We start from the raw sequence: 12791 nt of genomic DNA on the forward strand, positions 1-12791 counted from the left end.
TGCATCACGCTGTGTACCCTATGTTCAATCCCTCAATCAACATAACAAAAAAACAGATTATCTGCTCATTATCACATTGCTGTTTGTGGGAGCTTGCTGTGCGCAAACTGGCTGCAGCGTTTCCTGCATTACAACAGTGACTACACTTCAAAAGTACATAATTGGCTGTAAAGCACTTTGAGACGTCTAGTGGTCGTGAAAGGCGCTATATAAATGCAAGTCTTTCTTTCTTTTATATGACTGTGTATGTAACTGCACATGTATATCACTGTATATACTGTCTGCACGCTTGATCATTATGTATGTTAAAATTCTCATCCTTGTTTTCAAATCCCTCCATGGCCTCGCCCCCCCCCTGCCTATCTCTGTAACCACCCCAAGCCCTACAACCCTCCGAGATCTCTGCGCTCCTCCAATTCTGGCCTCTTGAGCATCCCCGATTTTAATCGCTCCACCATTGGTGGCCGTGCCTTCAGCTGCCTGGGCCCTAAGCTCTGGAATTACCTCCCTAAACCTCTCCGCCTCTCTCTTTCCTCCTTTAAGACGCTCCTTAAAACCTTTGACCAAGCTTTTGGTCATCTGCCCTAATATCTCCTTATGTGGCTCGGTGTCAAATTTTGTTTGATAATCGCTCCTGTGAAGCGCCTTGGGACATTTTACTACGTTAAAGGCGCTGTATAAATGCAAGTTGTTGTTGTTGTTGTACATCACTGCTTGTGTGTTTTACTTTAAGTGTCAGCTGTGGCTCTGTGGGTAGCACTCTCGTCAGAAGGTTGTGGGTTCAAGTCCCACGCCACAGACTTGAGCACAAAAATCTAGGCTGACACTTCAGTGCAGTGCTGAAGGAACGCCGCACTGTCAGAAGTGCCGTCTTTCAGATGAGACGTTAAACCGAGGCCCCGTCTGCTCTCTCAGGTGGACGTAAAAGATCCCGCGGCCACTATTTCGAAGAAGAGCAGGGGAGTTAACCCCGGTTATCTTGGCCAATATTTATTCCTTAATCAACATCATTAAAAAAAAAACCAGATTATCTGGTCATCATCACATTGCCATTTGTGGGAGCTTGCTGTGCGCAAATTGGCTGCCGCGTTTCCTACTTGGACTTTCAGAAGGCTTTCGATAAGGTCCCGCATAAGAGATTAGCGTGTAAAGTTAAGGCACATGTGATTGGGCGCAAGGTATTGACTTGGATAGAGAACTGGTTGGCAGACAGAAAGCAAAGAGTTGGAATAATAGGTTGTACAGGGCCTTATTGAGACCACACCTTGAGTATTGTGTGCAGTTTTGGTCGCCTTATCTGAGGAAGGATGTTCTTGCCATGGAAGGAGTTCAGCGAAGATTCACCAGGCTGATACCTGGGATGGCAGGAATGACGTATGAGGAGCGATTGGGTCGATTGGGCTTATACTCATTGGAGTTTAGAAGAATGAGAGGGGATCTCATTGAAACTTATAAAATTCTGACAGGACTGGACAGACTAGATGCAGGAAGGGTGTTCCTGATGGCGGGGGAGTCCAGAACCAGGGGTCACAGTCTAAGGATAAGGGGTAAGCCATTTAGGACAGAAATGAGGAGGAATTTCTTCACCCAGAGAGTGGTGAACCTGTGGAATTCTCTACCACAGAAGGCAGTAGAGGCCAATTCATTAAATATATTCAAGAAGGAGTTGGATATATTTCTTAAGGCTAAAGGGATCAAGGGGTATGGGGGGAAAGCAGGGACCGGGTACTGAATTTGGATGATCAGCCATGATCGCATTGAATGGCAGAGCAGGCTCGAGGGGCCGAATGGCCTATTCCTGCTCCTATCTTCTATGTTTCTACATTACAACAGTGACTACACTTCAAAAAAGTAACTCACTGGCGTGTACTCTTCTTAATGGGGGTGATTAAACAAATTGTCTGTAACTTAATAAAACTTTAAATAAATCGTAACAAATTAAATTAAAATTGTGTTGGCCGGGGTGATGATGCACTCCAGTCCCCGCGGCGCCCACCGGTCGCGGAAGGCCTCGAGCGTGCCAGCGGACACCGCGTGCTTCATCTCCAGGGCCCACCCGGGCGCGAACATGACCGCGGAAGAGAGGCAGGGCAGTCGGGCCGAATGACCCCCCCCTTCGACTGCCCGCTGCCTGGACCAGTTAATGGCCTTTTTGGCCAGGCCCAGGAGCAGTCCTACCAGGAGGTCCTCCGATCTGCCCCCTGCTCCCCTCAGGAGCTCACTGGCATGTAAAGCGCTTTGGGACGTCCAGTGGTTTTGAAAGGCGCTCTAAGTCTTTCAGCGTGTTGCCCTCTGTATATGTGTATAGTTTAGCAGGTCCGTTTTGCTGCACTGTGGGTGTGTGTGTGACCTGTTGATCTGTGTTTATTCAGCTAGTGGGTGCTTCTGCACTGTCTGTGTTAATCTGTGTTTATTCAGAGTGTACCTTAGCCTGTGTGCGTCTCTCTCTCTCTCTCTCTCTCTGAGGCTGCACTGTCCCTTTAATTGGGCGCGTCAGAGGTTGGGCTGCAGGAGAGGCTGTGCGGGGAGGGTGGGTAGAGAGAGAGACATCAGACAAGTTAGCAGAAAGGGTTTGAACTGCGTTGGGAAAGAAACAGGCGAAGTGAGGCTGAGCAGTGTGCATTCTCCGATTCCTTCCTCCGGGAGAGGGATCTGCTGAGAGAGAGAGAGAGAGAGAGAAAGCAAGCAAGCATTCTCTCTGATCTCTTGCAAGGTTCTGGCGAGTAAACAATAAGAGCTTTAAACATCTGGTCAGTTTCACCGTGAAACTGACGGGCTGTGGATCATTTCTCCTCCTTCACAACCTCCCATCGCTCAACATCTCCTGTCGAGGGTGCAGCTTTTGGATGGGAGTTTTATATAAAAGAAGATTGTAAGTGCAAGCTGGGAGAGCGCGGTGACTGTGGACTCGGGTAAGGAGTGCCTGAACTTGTATTTCATCTGCAATTGTGTACAATGAATAAATACTGCATATGCAAATCTCAGTATCTGTAGTTAAATATATATATATTTTTTTTCTTCATCAACCCCTTGCAGTTACGGTCAGAATCGGAATGGATTTAGTATATTTTCAGCAGATTGCAAGTCCGCTTTCCGCCCCTCATCCATCAAGATTTAATTTAATTATACCGAATCCGACTCAATCCCTTCAAATGGCCCAGGACAATAGGCGAGACCAGTTAATTCAGTAAACTGGTTAGGGGGGGAAATATAAAGCTGCTTCAACATCCCTGCCTCGCTTGTAGCTTTAAGTATTGTGGCTTAAGTGTGTTTAGTTTCTATAATTAATTAAACCAAAAAAAAATCTAGTTTTTTTTTGCTGATCTTTGCCACCAGATGTGGTCGGCAGTATTTTTTCCTCTATCTCTCCCTCATTTACATTTTATTTTCCCTCCCTGTGCTGTTGCACAGTCGCCAGGACCACCGAGTTATGTTTTTTTTGGTGGGGGGGGGGGGTTCTCTGTCTTTTTTGGGGGGGTTTCTGTGTCCTTTATTTTGGGGGGTGGGGGTTGAAGAGACGCAAATTCAAACCAAAAAAAAATTCAAAGAGTGTGCAGATTAGGAGGAGGAGGGGTGTGGAAGAGAAAGCTGTAATCAAAAGGATTTAAGGGAGAGAATGAGGAGGGTAAATCAAATGTGAATATAGAAACAAACCCAGTTTTGCAAGAGCTTCTGTTTAGTTAGTGGGGGGGGGTGGAATTAAGGTTGGTTGGTTTATTTTTTGCCCACTCAATTTACCGGGAGGATTTACACACACAAAGACCAGAGCTCCTTTTTAAGTGTTGCAGCTGAGTGCATTCCTGCACCTGAATCCTGTGTGTGTGTGAGTGTGTGTAACACCTATTGTGCTGATCTGCATATTATATGTGAATCTACAAGACAGTGAAGACTTGATGCAGGCAAAGCCACAGGAGCTGTTTCCTATTCCCGCGCCGAGTTAAAAAAAAACACCACCACAGTTTTCTAAATGTGAAGGACTGTGAAGGTTGTTATTAAAGGTTATTTGTGTGGAAGGCGGAGTGATGGGATGTATAGGAGGAGGGTCTTTGTAACTTCAGTCCGGTTATTTTGTTTCAAACTGTGTGTGACGCAATTTTATTTAAAGGGGTAGTGCCAATTTACAGCTTGGAAATGTTGAGAGTCCAGGTAGGGGGTATCTGTGGGGTGGGGAGGGGCAGAAGTGTGTCTCTTTTTTTTTAATGACGGGGCTAGACAGACTGGATGCAGGGAGGATGTTTCCCCTGGCTTTGGGGGGGGGAGTCGAGTAGGAGGGGTCACAGTCTCGGGATACAGGGTAGAACATTTAGGACTGAGATGAGGAGAAATTTCTTCACTCAGAGGGTGGTGAACCTGTGGAATTCTCGACCACAGAAGGCTGTGGCGGCCAAGTCACTGAATATATTTAAGAAGGAGATGGATAGATTTCTAGATGCAAAAGGTGTCGGGTATGGGGAGAGAGCGGGAATATGGTATTGAGATAGAGGATCAGCCATGATCATATTGAATGGTGGAGCAGGCTCGAAGGGCCGAATGGCCGACTCCTGCTCCTATTGTTCTATGTTTCTGTGCTCCTCCTGGTGAAAGGATGTTAGTGCTGGGGGAGTGGAGCAGTTTTACCATTTAAGGCACCCAGCGCCAAGCATTGCCAGGGACGCCATGGGTTAAAAGCAATGGAAATCTCTTTCTACACTACCCAATCAACTAGGTCTGGAAAACATGGAACAGAACATAAAATCCTGGAATTACTCAGCAGGTCAGGCAGCATCTGTGGAGAGGGAAACCGAGTCAATGTTTCGGGTCAATGACCTGTCGTCAGAACTGGATTGTTTGGGTTGGATACAGAGCCAAGCTTCCTCTACACAACCCTATCTAACATTCCCAGATCAGATACAGCACGGGTTAGATACAGAGTAAAGCTCCCTCTACACTGTCCCATCAAACACTCCCAGGGCAGGTACAGCACGGGTTAGATACAGAGTAAAGCTCCCTCTACACGGTCCCATCAAACACTCCCAGGACAGGTACAGCACGGGTTAGATACAGAGTAAAGCTCCCTGTACACTGTCCCATCAAACACTCCCAGGACAGGTACAGCACGGGTTAGATACAGAGTAAAGCTCCCTCTATACTGCCCCATCAAACACTCCCAGGGCAGGTACAGCACAGGTTAGATACAGAATAAAGCTCCCTCTACACTGCTCCATCAAACATTCCCAGGGCAGGTACAGCACGGGTTAGATACAGAGTAAAGCTCCCTCTACACTGTCCTATCAAACACTCCCAGGGCAGGTACAGCACGGGTTAGATACAGAGTAAAGCTCCCTCTACACTGTCCCATCAAACACTCCCAGGGCAGGTACAGCACAGGTTAGATAGAGAGTGATGCTGTGTCTTCTAGTGCCCCAGCAGTGTGATTCTGCTCCAATCTCGGAGACCCCTTCCCACCTGCAGCGTAACATTTTCCCATTTTGCACTGAATGGATCTCTGAGTTAGATTGCCAAATTGGGGCAGTTTTGTGCTTTGGATCCGTTCCCTTCAGGAGCTGTGTTGAGTTTGCCCCTCGCCAGACTCCTACAGGCAGTGGAAACCGTCCCCCATGCTGAATTTGAACCAGTTCCTACTGAGTGCACCTCCTCGCAATGTTCATTATTTTTGAGAAGCGGTAGGGAAGTGTTTGAAGATTTAGTTCATGATTTGCAAAGCTACAAATGTCCTCATCAAATCGTGGTTCCTTGGAGGGAGTGCAGCGTAGGTTTACCAGAATGATACCCGGACTCCAAGGGTTAAGTTACGAGGAGAGATTACACAAACTGGGGTTGTATTCCCTGGAATTTAGAAGGTTAAGGGGTGATCTGATCGAAGTTTTCAAGATATTAAGGGGAACAGATGGGATAGATAGAGAGAAACCATTTCCGCTGGTTGGGGATTCTAGGACTAGGGGGCAGAGTCTAAAAATTAGAGCCAGACGTTTCGGGAGTGAATTTCGGAAACACTTCTACACACAAAGGATGGTAGAAGTTTGGAACTCTCTTCCGCAAACGGCAGTTGATGCTAGATCAATTAATTTTAAATCTGAGATTGATAGATTTTTGTTGAGAAAGACTTGCATTTATATAGCGCCTTTCATGACCACCGGATGTCTCAAAACGCTTTACAGCCAATGTAGTCACTGTTGTAATGTGGGAAACCAAAGGTACTGTATTCAGGGATATGGGCCAAAGGCGGGTATATGGAGTTAGGTCACAGATCAGCCATGATCTCATTGAATGGCAGAACAGGCTCGAGGGGCTGAATGGCCTCCTCCTGTTCCTATGTTCCTGATTCAACTTGGCACAAAGCGGTTGTTGCTGATCCTGTGCCAGCCCCCACTGGCTGCCTTGTGTACTCTCCTGGAATAACCGCACTTGCTGCCTGCCCATCCCTGGCAAAGCTGAGCAGTAACGGCCGGGAAACCCAAGCGCCCAGTCCACCGCCAGTGTCAGAGACACGTGGTTCGGAGCCACTGGGAAGCGCGCCGAGCACTCCGCGGTGAGGCGCCAAGCCCTCCCACATTGATGTGGCCGAGACGGGGGATGGCAGGTGTTAACCCACGCTTCGCTGCTGCACGGTGGCGCTCCTATCGTATTCTGCCAGCTTGCCGTGCGTGCCGGTTTACGAGCACAGCAAATGCAGCAGCCGCTCGGCCCATTTAAGGACAAAGATCGAAGTGCTTTCTACAGTCGGTGCCAACTCGTGGCTCTGGTTCTTTGGCTTAATGAACTCCCTCATTACGGTAATTGAAAGATCAAGAGTAGAGTTTGCTTGATTTCCTGGCGGTGACAACCCGTAAAAGGAATTGATAATCTGATGTTGCAGACTGAATCTGGTGATCTGGATTTCATGTGTAGCCTGCCCCAGCAGAACTTGACGTTGCTTTTGCCTCGCAAACAAGAGTGGTTTCCACCGGTACCGTTCGGGGCAGTGTTGTAAGGGCTGTCCCCTGGGGTCCTCGGCCAGTTTCTCCAGCTGCAGGTGGGCTGAATGCCCCCCCGCCCCCTGCTGAGCTGAGGCTGACGACTTAAGTGTCCGATTCACGACTTGTGCCGCTGAGGTCGACCCTGTCCTAGAAGCGGGGATCTCGCTGTCTAGAAATGCGTCAACAACAACTTGCATTTATATAGTGCCTTTTAACTTCGCAAAATGTCCCAAGGCGCTTCACAGGAGCGATTACCAAACAAAATTTGGCACTGAGGGGGCTATTAGGGCAGATGAGGACAAAGAGGAAGGTTTCAAGCAGCGTCCTAAAGGAGGAAGGAGAGGTTTAGGGAGGGAATTTCAGAGTTCAGGGCCTCGGCAGCTGAAGGCACGGCCGCCAATGGTGGAGCGATTAAAATCGGGGATGCGCCAGAGGCCAGAATTGGAGGAGCAGAGATCTCGTGGTGGGTTTGTAGGGCTGGAGGAAGTTACAGAGATGGGGAGGGGCGAGGGCCATGGAGGGATTTGAAAACCAGCTTCTAATTGAATGTGTTCCTTTGCCCTCCGCACCCCCTACCTCCCTCGCGAAATCTGCTGCGTTTGCTAGGGTACAGTTCCACAGGCATTGAGAACCTCCCGTTTTTCCCCCCCCTCCCAGATCTGACCCAAGTGGCCATTCTTCATGATGGAGCCCAGACAGCAAGCGCTAACATCACAGTTGAGCCCACTCTGGGCATCGTCCAATGACCATGCGCACCGCACACATTGTCCATCGATCAGAAGAATGAGCACTGGCAAATTGTCCCATCCCATACACCACCCCCCCCCCCCCCAAACCAGCCTCTGGGGCACTGAAGCCCGTTGTACCCTAACTGCTGCCTTGGCGGAGACAACACTCACGTGGCCGCTTGTTTAGTTCGGATATTGCATAGGAACAGGAGCAGGCCATTCAGCCCCTCGAGCCTGTTCCGCCATTCAATGAGATCGTGGTTGACCTGTGACCTAACTCCATATACCCGCCTTTGGCCCATATCCCTTAATACCTTTGGTTAACAGAAAGCTATCAATCTCGGATTTAAAATTAACAATTGACCGAGCATCGACTGCCGTTTGCGGAAGAGAGTTCCAAACTTCTACCACCCTTAGGAGACTGGTTTCCCAGTGCAGGTCCCTGCCTTTACAATTGGGGAAACTGGATCATCCCAGTGGCAGAATCAATGGGGAGCAATTACACAGAATTTACAGCAGAGAAACAGGCCATTCGGCCCGTGCCGGTGTTGATGCTCCACACGAGCCTCCTCCCACCCCTCTTCATCTCACCCCATCAATATATCCTTCTATTCATTTCTCCCTCATGTGCTTATCTAGCTTCCCCTGAAAGGCTTCTGTGCTATTGGCCTCAACTGCTCCCTGTGGTAGTGAGTTCCACATTCTTGCCACTTTCTGGGTGAAGAGGTTTTCACAGAATCACAGAAACCCCACAGTGCAGATAGAGGCCATTTCGGCCCATCGAGCCTGCACCGACACATATCCCACCCGATCCCCGTAACCCCTACACCAACACACATCCCACCCTATCCCCGTAACCCCACGTATTTAATCCCCCTAACACTAAGGGTCAATTTATCATAGCCAACCAACCTAACCCGCACATCTTTGGACTGTGGGAGGAAACCGGAGCACCCGGAGGAAACCCACGCAAACACTGGGAGAATGTGTGGAGTTTGCACAGACAGTCGCCCGAGGCCGGATTCGAACCCGGGTCCCTGGCGCTGTGAGGCAACAGTGCTAGCCGCTATGCCACCATGCTGCAGAATTTCTCCAGAATTCCCTATTGGATTTATTAGTTTATAATGTAACCATATGGAGCCGAGCTGGCACTTGACGGTCTGAGCTAAGCTAACAGCAATGGAAAACGCCTTCAATGGGGCTTGGAACTGAAACCCTCCTTGGGCGCTATATAAATGCAAGTTGTTGCCTGTGTGGCTGGATGGTGCATTCAGCCATTGCGCTCTCCCGACAGGACCAGCGTTGCTACGTTACAACAGCGACTACACTTCAAACGTGCTTATTTGGCTGCAAAGCGCTTTGGGACGTCCTGAGGTCATGAAAGGTGCTATAGAAATGCAAGTCCTTTCTTTAACTGTGCATTTTTCTTTTTTGTTTTTCAAATGCCTGTCTGTGGCCAGAAAGGCTTGTTCGAGCATTGACAGAGAGAGAGAGAGATGACTCGGTCTAAAGTCCCAACTAATCCAGCTCTCTCTCTCTCACAGCAGATTTGTGTCATTGTTAAGCGGAGTTTATGAATGAGTCACTAGGATTTTGTTGATTCAACTGAATGTGCCTTTTAATGCATTTAAGTTACTGAATCACCAATTTGTTTGTGCTTCCTAAATCTCCTGTGCCCCCCTACAATCTGATGGCCGGGGGGGGAGGGGGCTGGTGAGAGCAGGGTGGAGGGAGAGAAATGGTGTGAGAGAGGCAGGGAAGAAGAGAGACTGGCGTACAAGAGCGGGGGGAGGAGGGGAAAGGAAGAGAAGAGGCTGATGTAGGAGAGCGGAGGGAGGAGGGGAAGGAGTTGGCGGGGGGGGGTTGTGTGTGTGCGCGAATGCTTTCTCTGCAGAAAGATTGTTCCTGAAAGTACCCTGTTGATTTTGTAATTGGACGGAAGAAACGCAGGCACACATCAGTTCCCAGCTGTGGTAATAGAAGCCCATCTAGTAACATGACACAGAACCACTGTATTTATATATAATCGGCACAGCCTTGGCTACACGGGATCTTCAGTAGGGAACATTTTCCAAAACACTCAATATCTTTCTCTCTCTCTCTGCGTCATTGGTTCTACCCTGTCATTGCAGCCTTGAACTTCCTCACACTGGAAATCGAGACTCGCCGGATAAAAATTACCATCAGTGCAGCTCTTGTACAAACTCCTCCTGCGCTGGTATCAAACTCATCTGCTGTACTATTTTAACACATTGTTAGAATGAAAGAAAGACTTGCATTTCTATAGCGGAAGTCCCAAAGCGCTTTACAGCCAATGAAGCACTTTTTGATGTGTAGTCACTGTTGTAATGTAGGAAACGCGGCAGCCAATTTGCGCACAGCAAGCTCCCACAAACAGCAATGTGAAAATGACCAGATCATCTGTTTTTGTTATGTTGATTGAGGGATAAATATTGGCCCAGGACACCGGGGAGAACTCCCCTGCTCTTCTTCAAAATAGTGGCCATGGGATCGTTTACATCCACCTGAGAGATCAGACGGGGCCTCGGTTTAACGTCTCATCCGAAAGACGGCACCTCCGGCAGTGCGGCACTCCCTCAGTACTCATAGAGTCATAACAGCACAGAAGGAGGCCATTCGGCCCATCGAGTCCATGCCGGCTCTCTGCAGAGCAATCCAGTCAGTCCCATTCCCCCGCTCTATCCCCGGAGCCCTGCAAGTTTGTTTCCCTCAAGTGCCTATTCAGCTCTTCACAATATATATTAATGATCTAGACAAGGGAACTAGATGTAATATCTCCAAGTTTGCAGACGACACAAAGCTGGGTGGGCGTGTGTGCTGCGAGGAGGATGCCGAGAAACTACAGGATGATTTGGACAGGTTGGGTGATTGGGCAGAAGCATGGCAGATGCAATATAATGTGGATAAATGCGAGGTTATCCACTTTGGTGGCAAAAACAAGAAGGCAGATTATTATCTGAATGGCAATAGATTGGGAGAAGGGGAAGTGCAACAAGACCTGGGTGTCCTTGTGCACCAGTCGCTGAAGGTAAGTATGCAGGTGCAGCAGGCGGTTAAGAAGGCAAATGGTATGTTGGCCTTCGTAGCGAGAGGGTTTGAGTACAGGAACAAGGATGTCTTGCTGCAGTTGTACAGGGCCTTGGTGAGACCACATCTTGAGTATTGCGTGCAGTTTTGATCGCCTTATCTGAGGAAGGATGTTCTTGCCATGGAGGGAGTTCAGCGAAGATTCACCAGGCTGATACCTGGGATGGCAGGAATGACGTATGAGGAGAGATTGGGTCGATTGGGCTTATACTCGCTGGAGTTTAGAAGAATGAGAGGGGATCTCATTGAAACTTATAAAATTCTGACGGGACTGGACAGACTAGATGCAGGAAGGATGTTCCCGATGGTCGGGGAGTCCAGAACCAGGGGTCACAGTCTAAGGATAAGGGGTAAGCCATTTAGGACTGAGATGAGGAGGAATTTCTTCACCCAGTGAGTGGTGAACCTGTGGAATTCTCTACCACAGAAGGCAGTTGAGGCCAATTCATTAAATATATTCAAGAAGGAGTTGGATATATTTCTTAAGGCTAAAGGGATCAAGGGATATGGGGAGAAGGCAGGGACAGGGTACTGAATTTGGATGATCAGCCATGATCGCATTGAATGGCGGAGCAGGCCCGAGGGGCCGAATGGCCGACTCCTGCTCCTATCTTCTATGTTTCCCCTTGAAAAGATTGAGTGTCTCCGCTTCCACCACTTCCGTCGGCAGCGAGTTCCAGGTCCTCGCCACTCGCTGCGTAAAAAAGTTTTCCCTCACGTCCCCCCGTATCTCTTACCCAAAACCTTAAATCTGTGTCCCCTAGTCCTTGTACCATCAACTAGTGGGAACAGCCTTTCCCCGTCTAGCCTATCCAAATCCGTCATCATCTTGTACACCTCTATCAAATCAGCCCTCAACCTCCTTTGCTCGAATGAAACTGCACTGGGAGCGTCAGCCTAGATTTTTGTGCTGCAGTCTCCGGAGTGGGACTTGAACCCACAAACTTTTGACTCGGAGACGAGAGAGTGCTACCCACTGAGCTAATTTCTTTTGTCCCTATCTGGCACAGGCTCAGCGGCCCAAATGGCCTCCTTCTGTGCTGTAAGATTCCATGATTGTATATCACCTCTTCTATTGTGTTTGACTGCCCCAGGATCCGAAAGCTGGAACTCCTTATCTTCCTTTGTCTTCCCTTCCTCCCATTTTGTAGGCATCAACTAGTCACTATTTCTTGGTTTACCTGCTCTTCTCTTGCAATCTCCCCGCCCCCCCCCCCCCCGCACCCCCCACCCCTCCCCCGCCTTGGGGATGACCTGCACTTTGGTCTTTGTGCCTAGAACTCTTGTGGCTATAAATGCTGGCATCGAGGCCACACCAGTCCAAATAATTTGCTGTCGACCCAGATTTCACGCCGGCAGGCATTGTGTCGAGGCAGCTTTCCCTGCCTGCCCACTGTGGAAACTCCTGGAGGTGGTGAGGGCAGGGCGCCTGAGTCTGGGGCGGCGCGGCCTGGGTCGCGGGGCGGTGCGTTCTCGCTCCAGGTCTCCGCCGTTGGAGGCTGGACTTGTTGGGGCTCTCTGACGCCGCCACCGAACCACTTCACCGTGCCGCTGCTCTTGTTGGGACCTCAGGGCTGCCCGTAATAAGGACTGAAGTGGCGGCCCTGGGGCTGCTGCACGTACGTCCGCGGCAGACAACATTTGGGCGTCTGCGGCAGGAGTGATCCATCTGACGGAGAGCTATCCTGTGCCACCAGAGACGTGTATTCTGCCTAATGAAATCCCGTGCCAGTGACTGTGGTGTCACAGAGCGCAGGTCCACAGTATAAACAGGGTGTCTGCATTACAGAACTCTTTCCCACACCCCAATAACCTCTCGCGTTGCATTAGCTGAGAACTAGCTCAAATCTCTGAACCAAAGGGACCAGGTTGAGTGCGAGGCCAGCCCGAATCGCGCTGCCAGACAATTGCATGGTTGTGGACTGCCTCATTAAAAGGCTCTTTTAAGTCACACTGACATGTAACGACAAGGTGTGCAGCCCTGTGCTAGTTTACTGTG

The 12791-nt window shown here is 49.3% G+C and overlaps 1 protein-coding gene across 1 annotated transcript in view; it reads left to right on the forward strand.

Moving 5' to 3' along the window:
- The first annotated feature begins 2513 nt into the window (after positions 1-2513).
- Positions 2514-12791, forward strand: part of sema4c (sema domain, immunoglobulin domain (Ig), transmembrane domain (TM) and short cytoplasmic domain, (semaphorin) 4C) — a 104593-nt gene continuing 94315 nt past the window's right edge. Inside the window, 1 exon segment of the mRNA XM_085970792.1 lies at positions 2514-2912. The gene's annotated coding sequence lies outside the window, so the exon portion shown is untranslated.

The sequence above is a fragment of the Somniosus microcephalus genome, chromosome 30, assembly GCF_052327205.1.
Source record: "Somniosus microcephalus isolate GS21.2 chromosome 30, FLI_Smic_1.0, whole genome shotgun sequence".
NCBI lineage: Eukaryota > Metazoa > Chordata > Chondrichthyes > Squaliformes > Somniosidae > Somniosus > Somniosus microcephalus.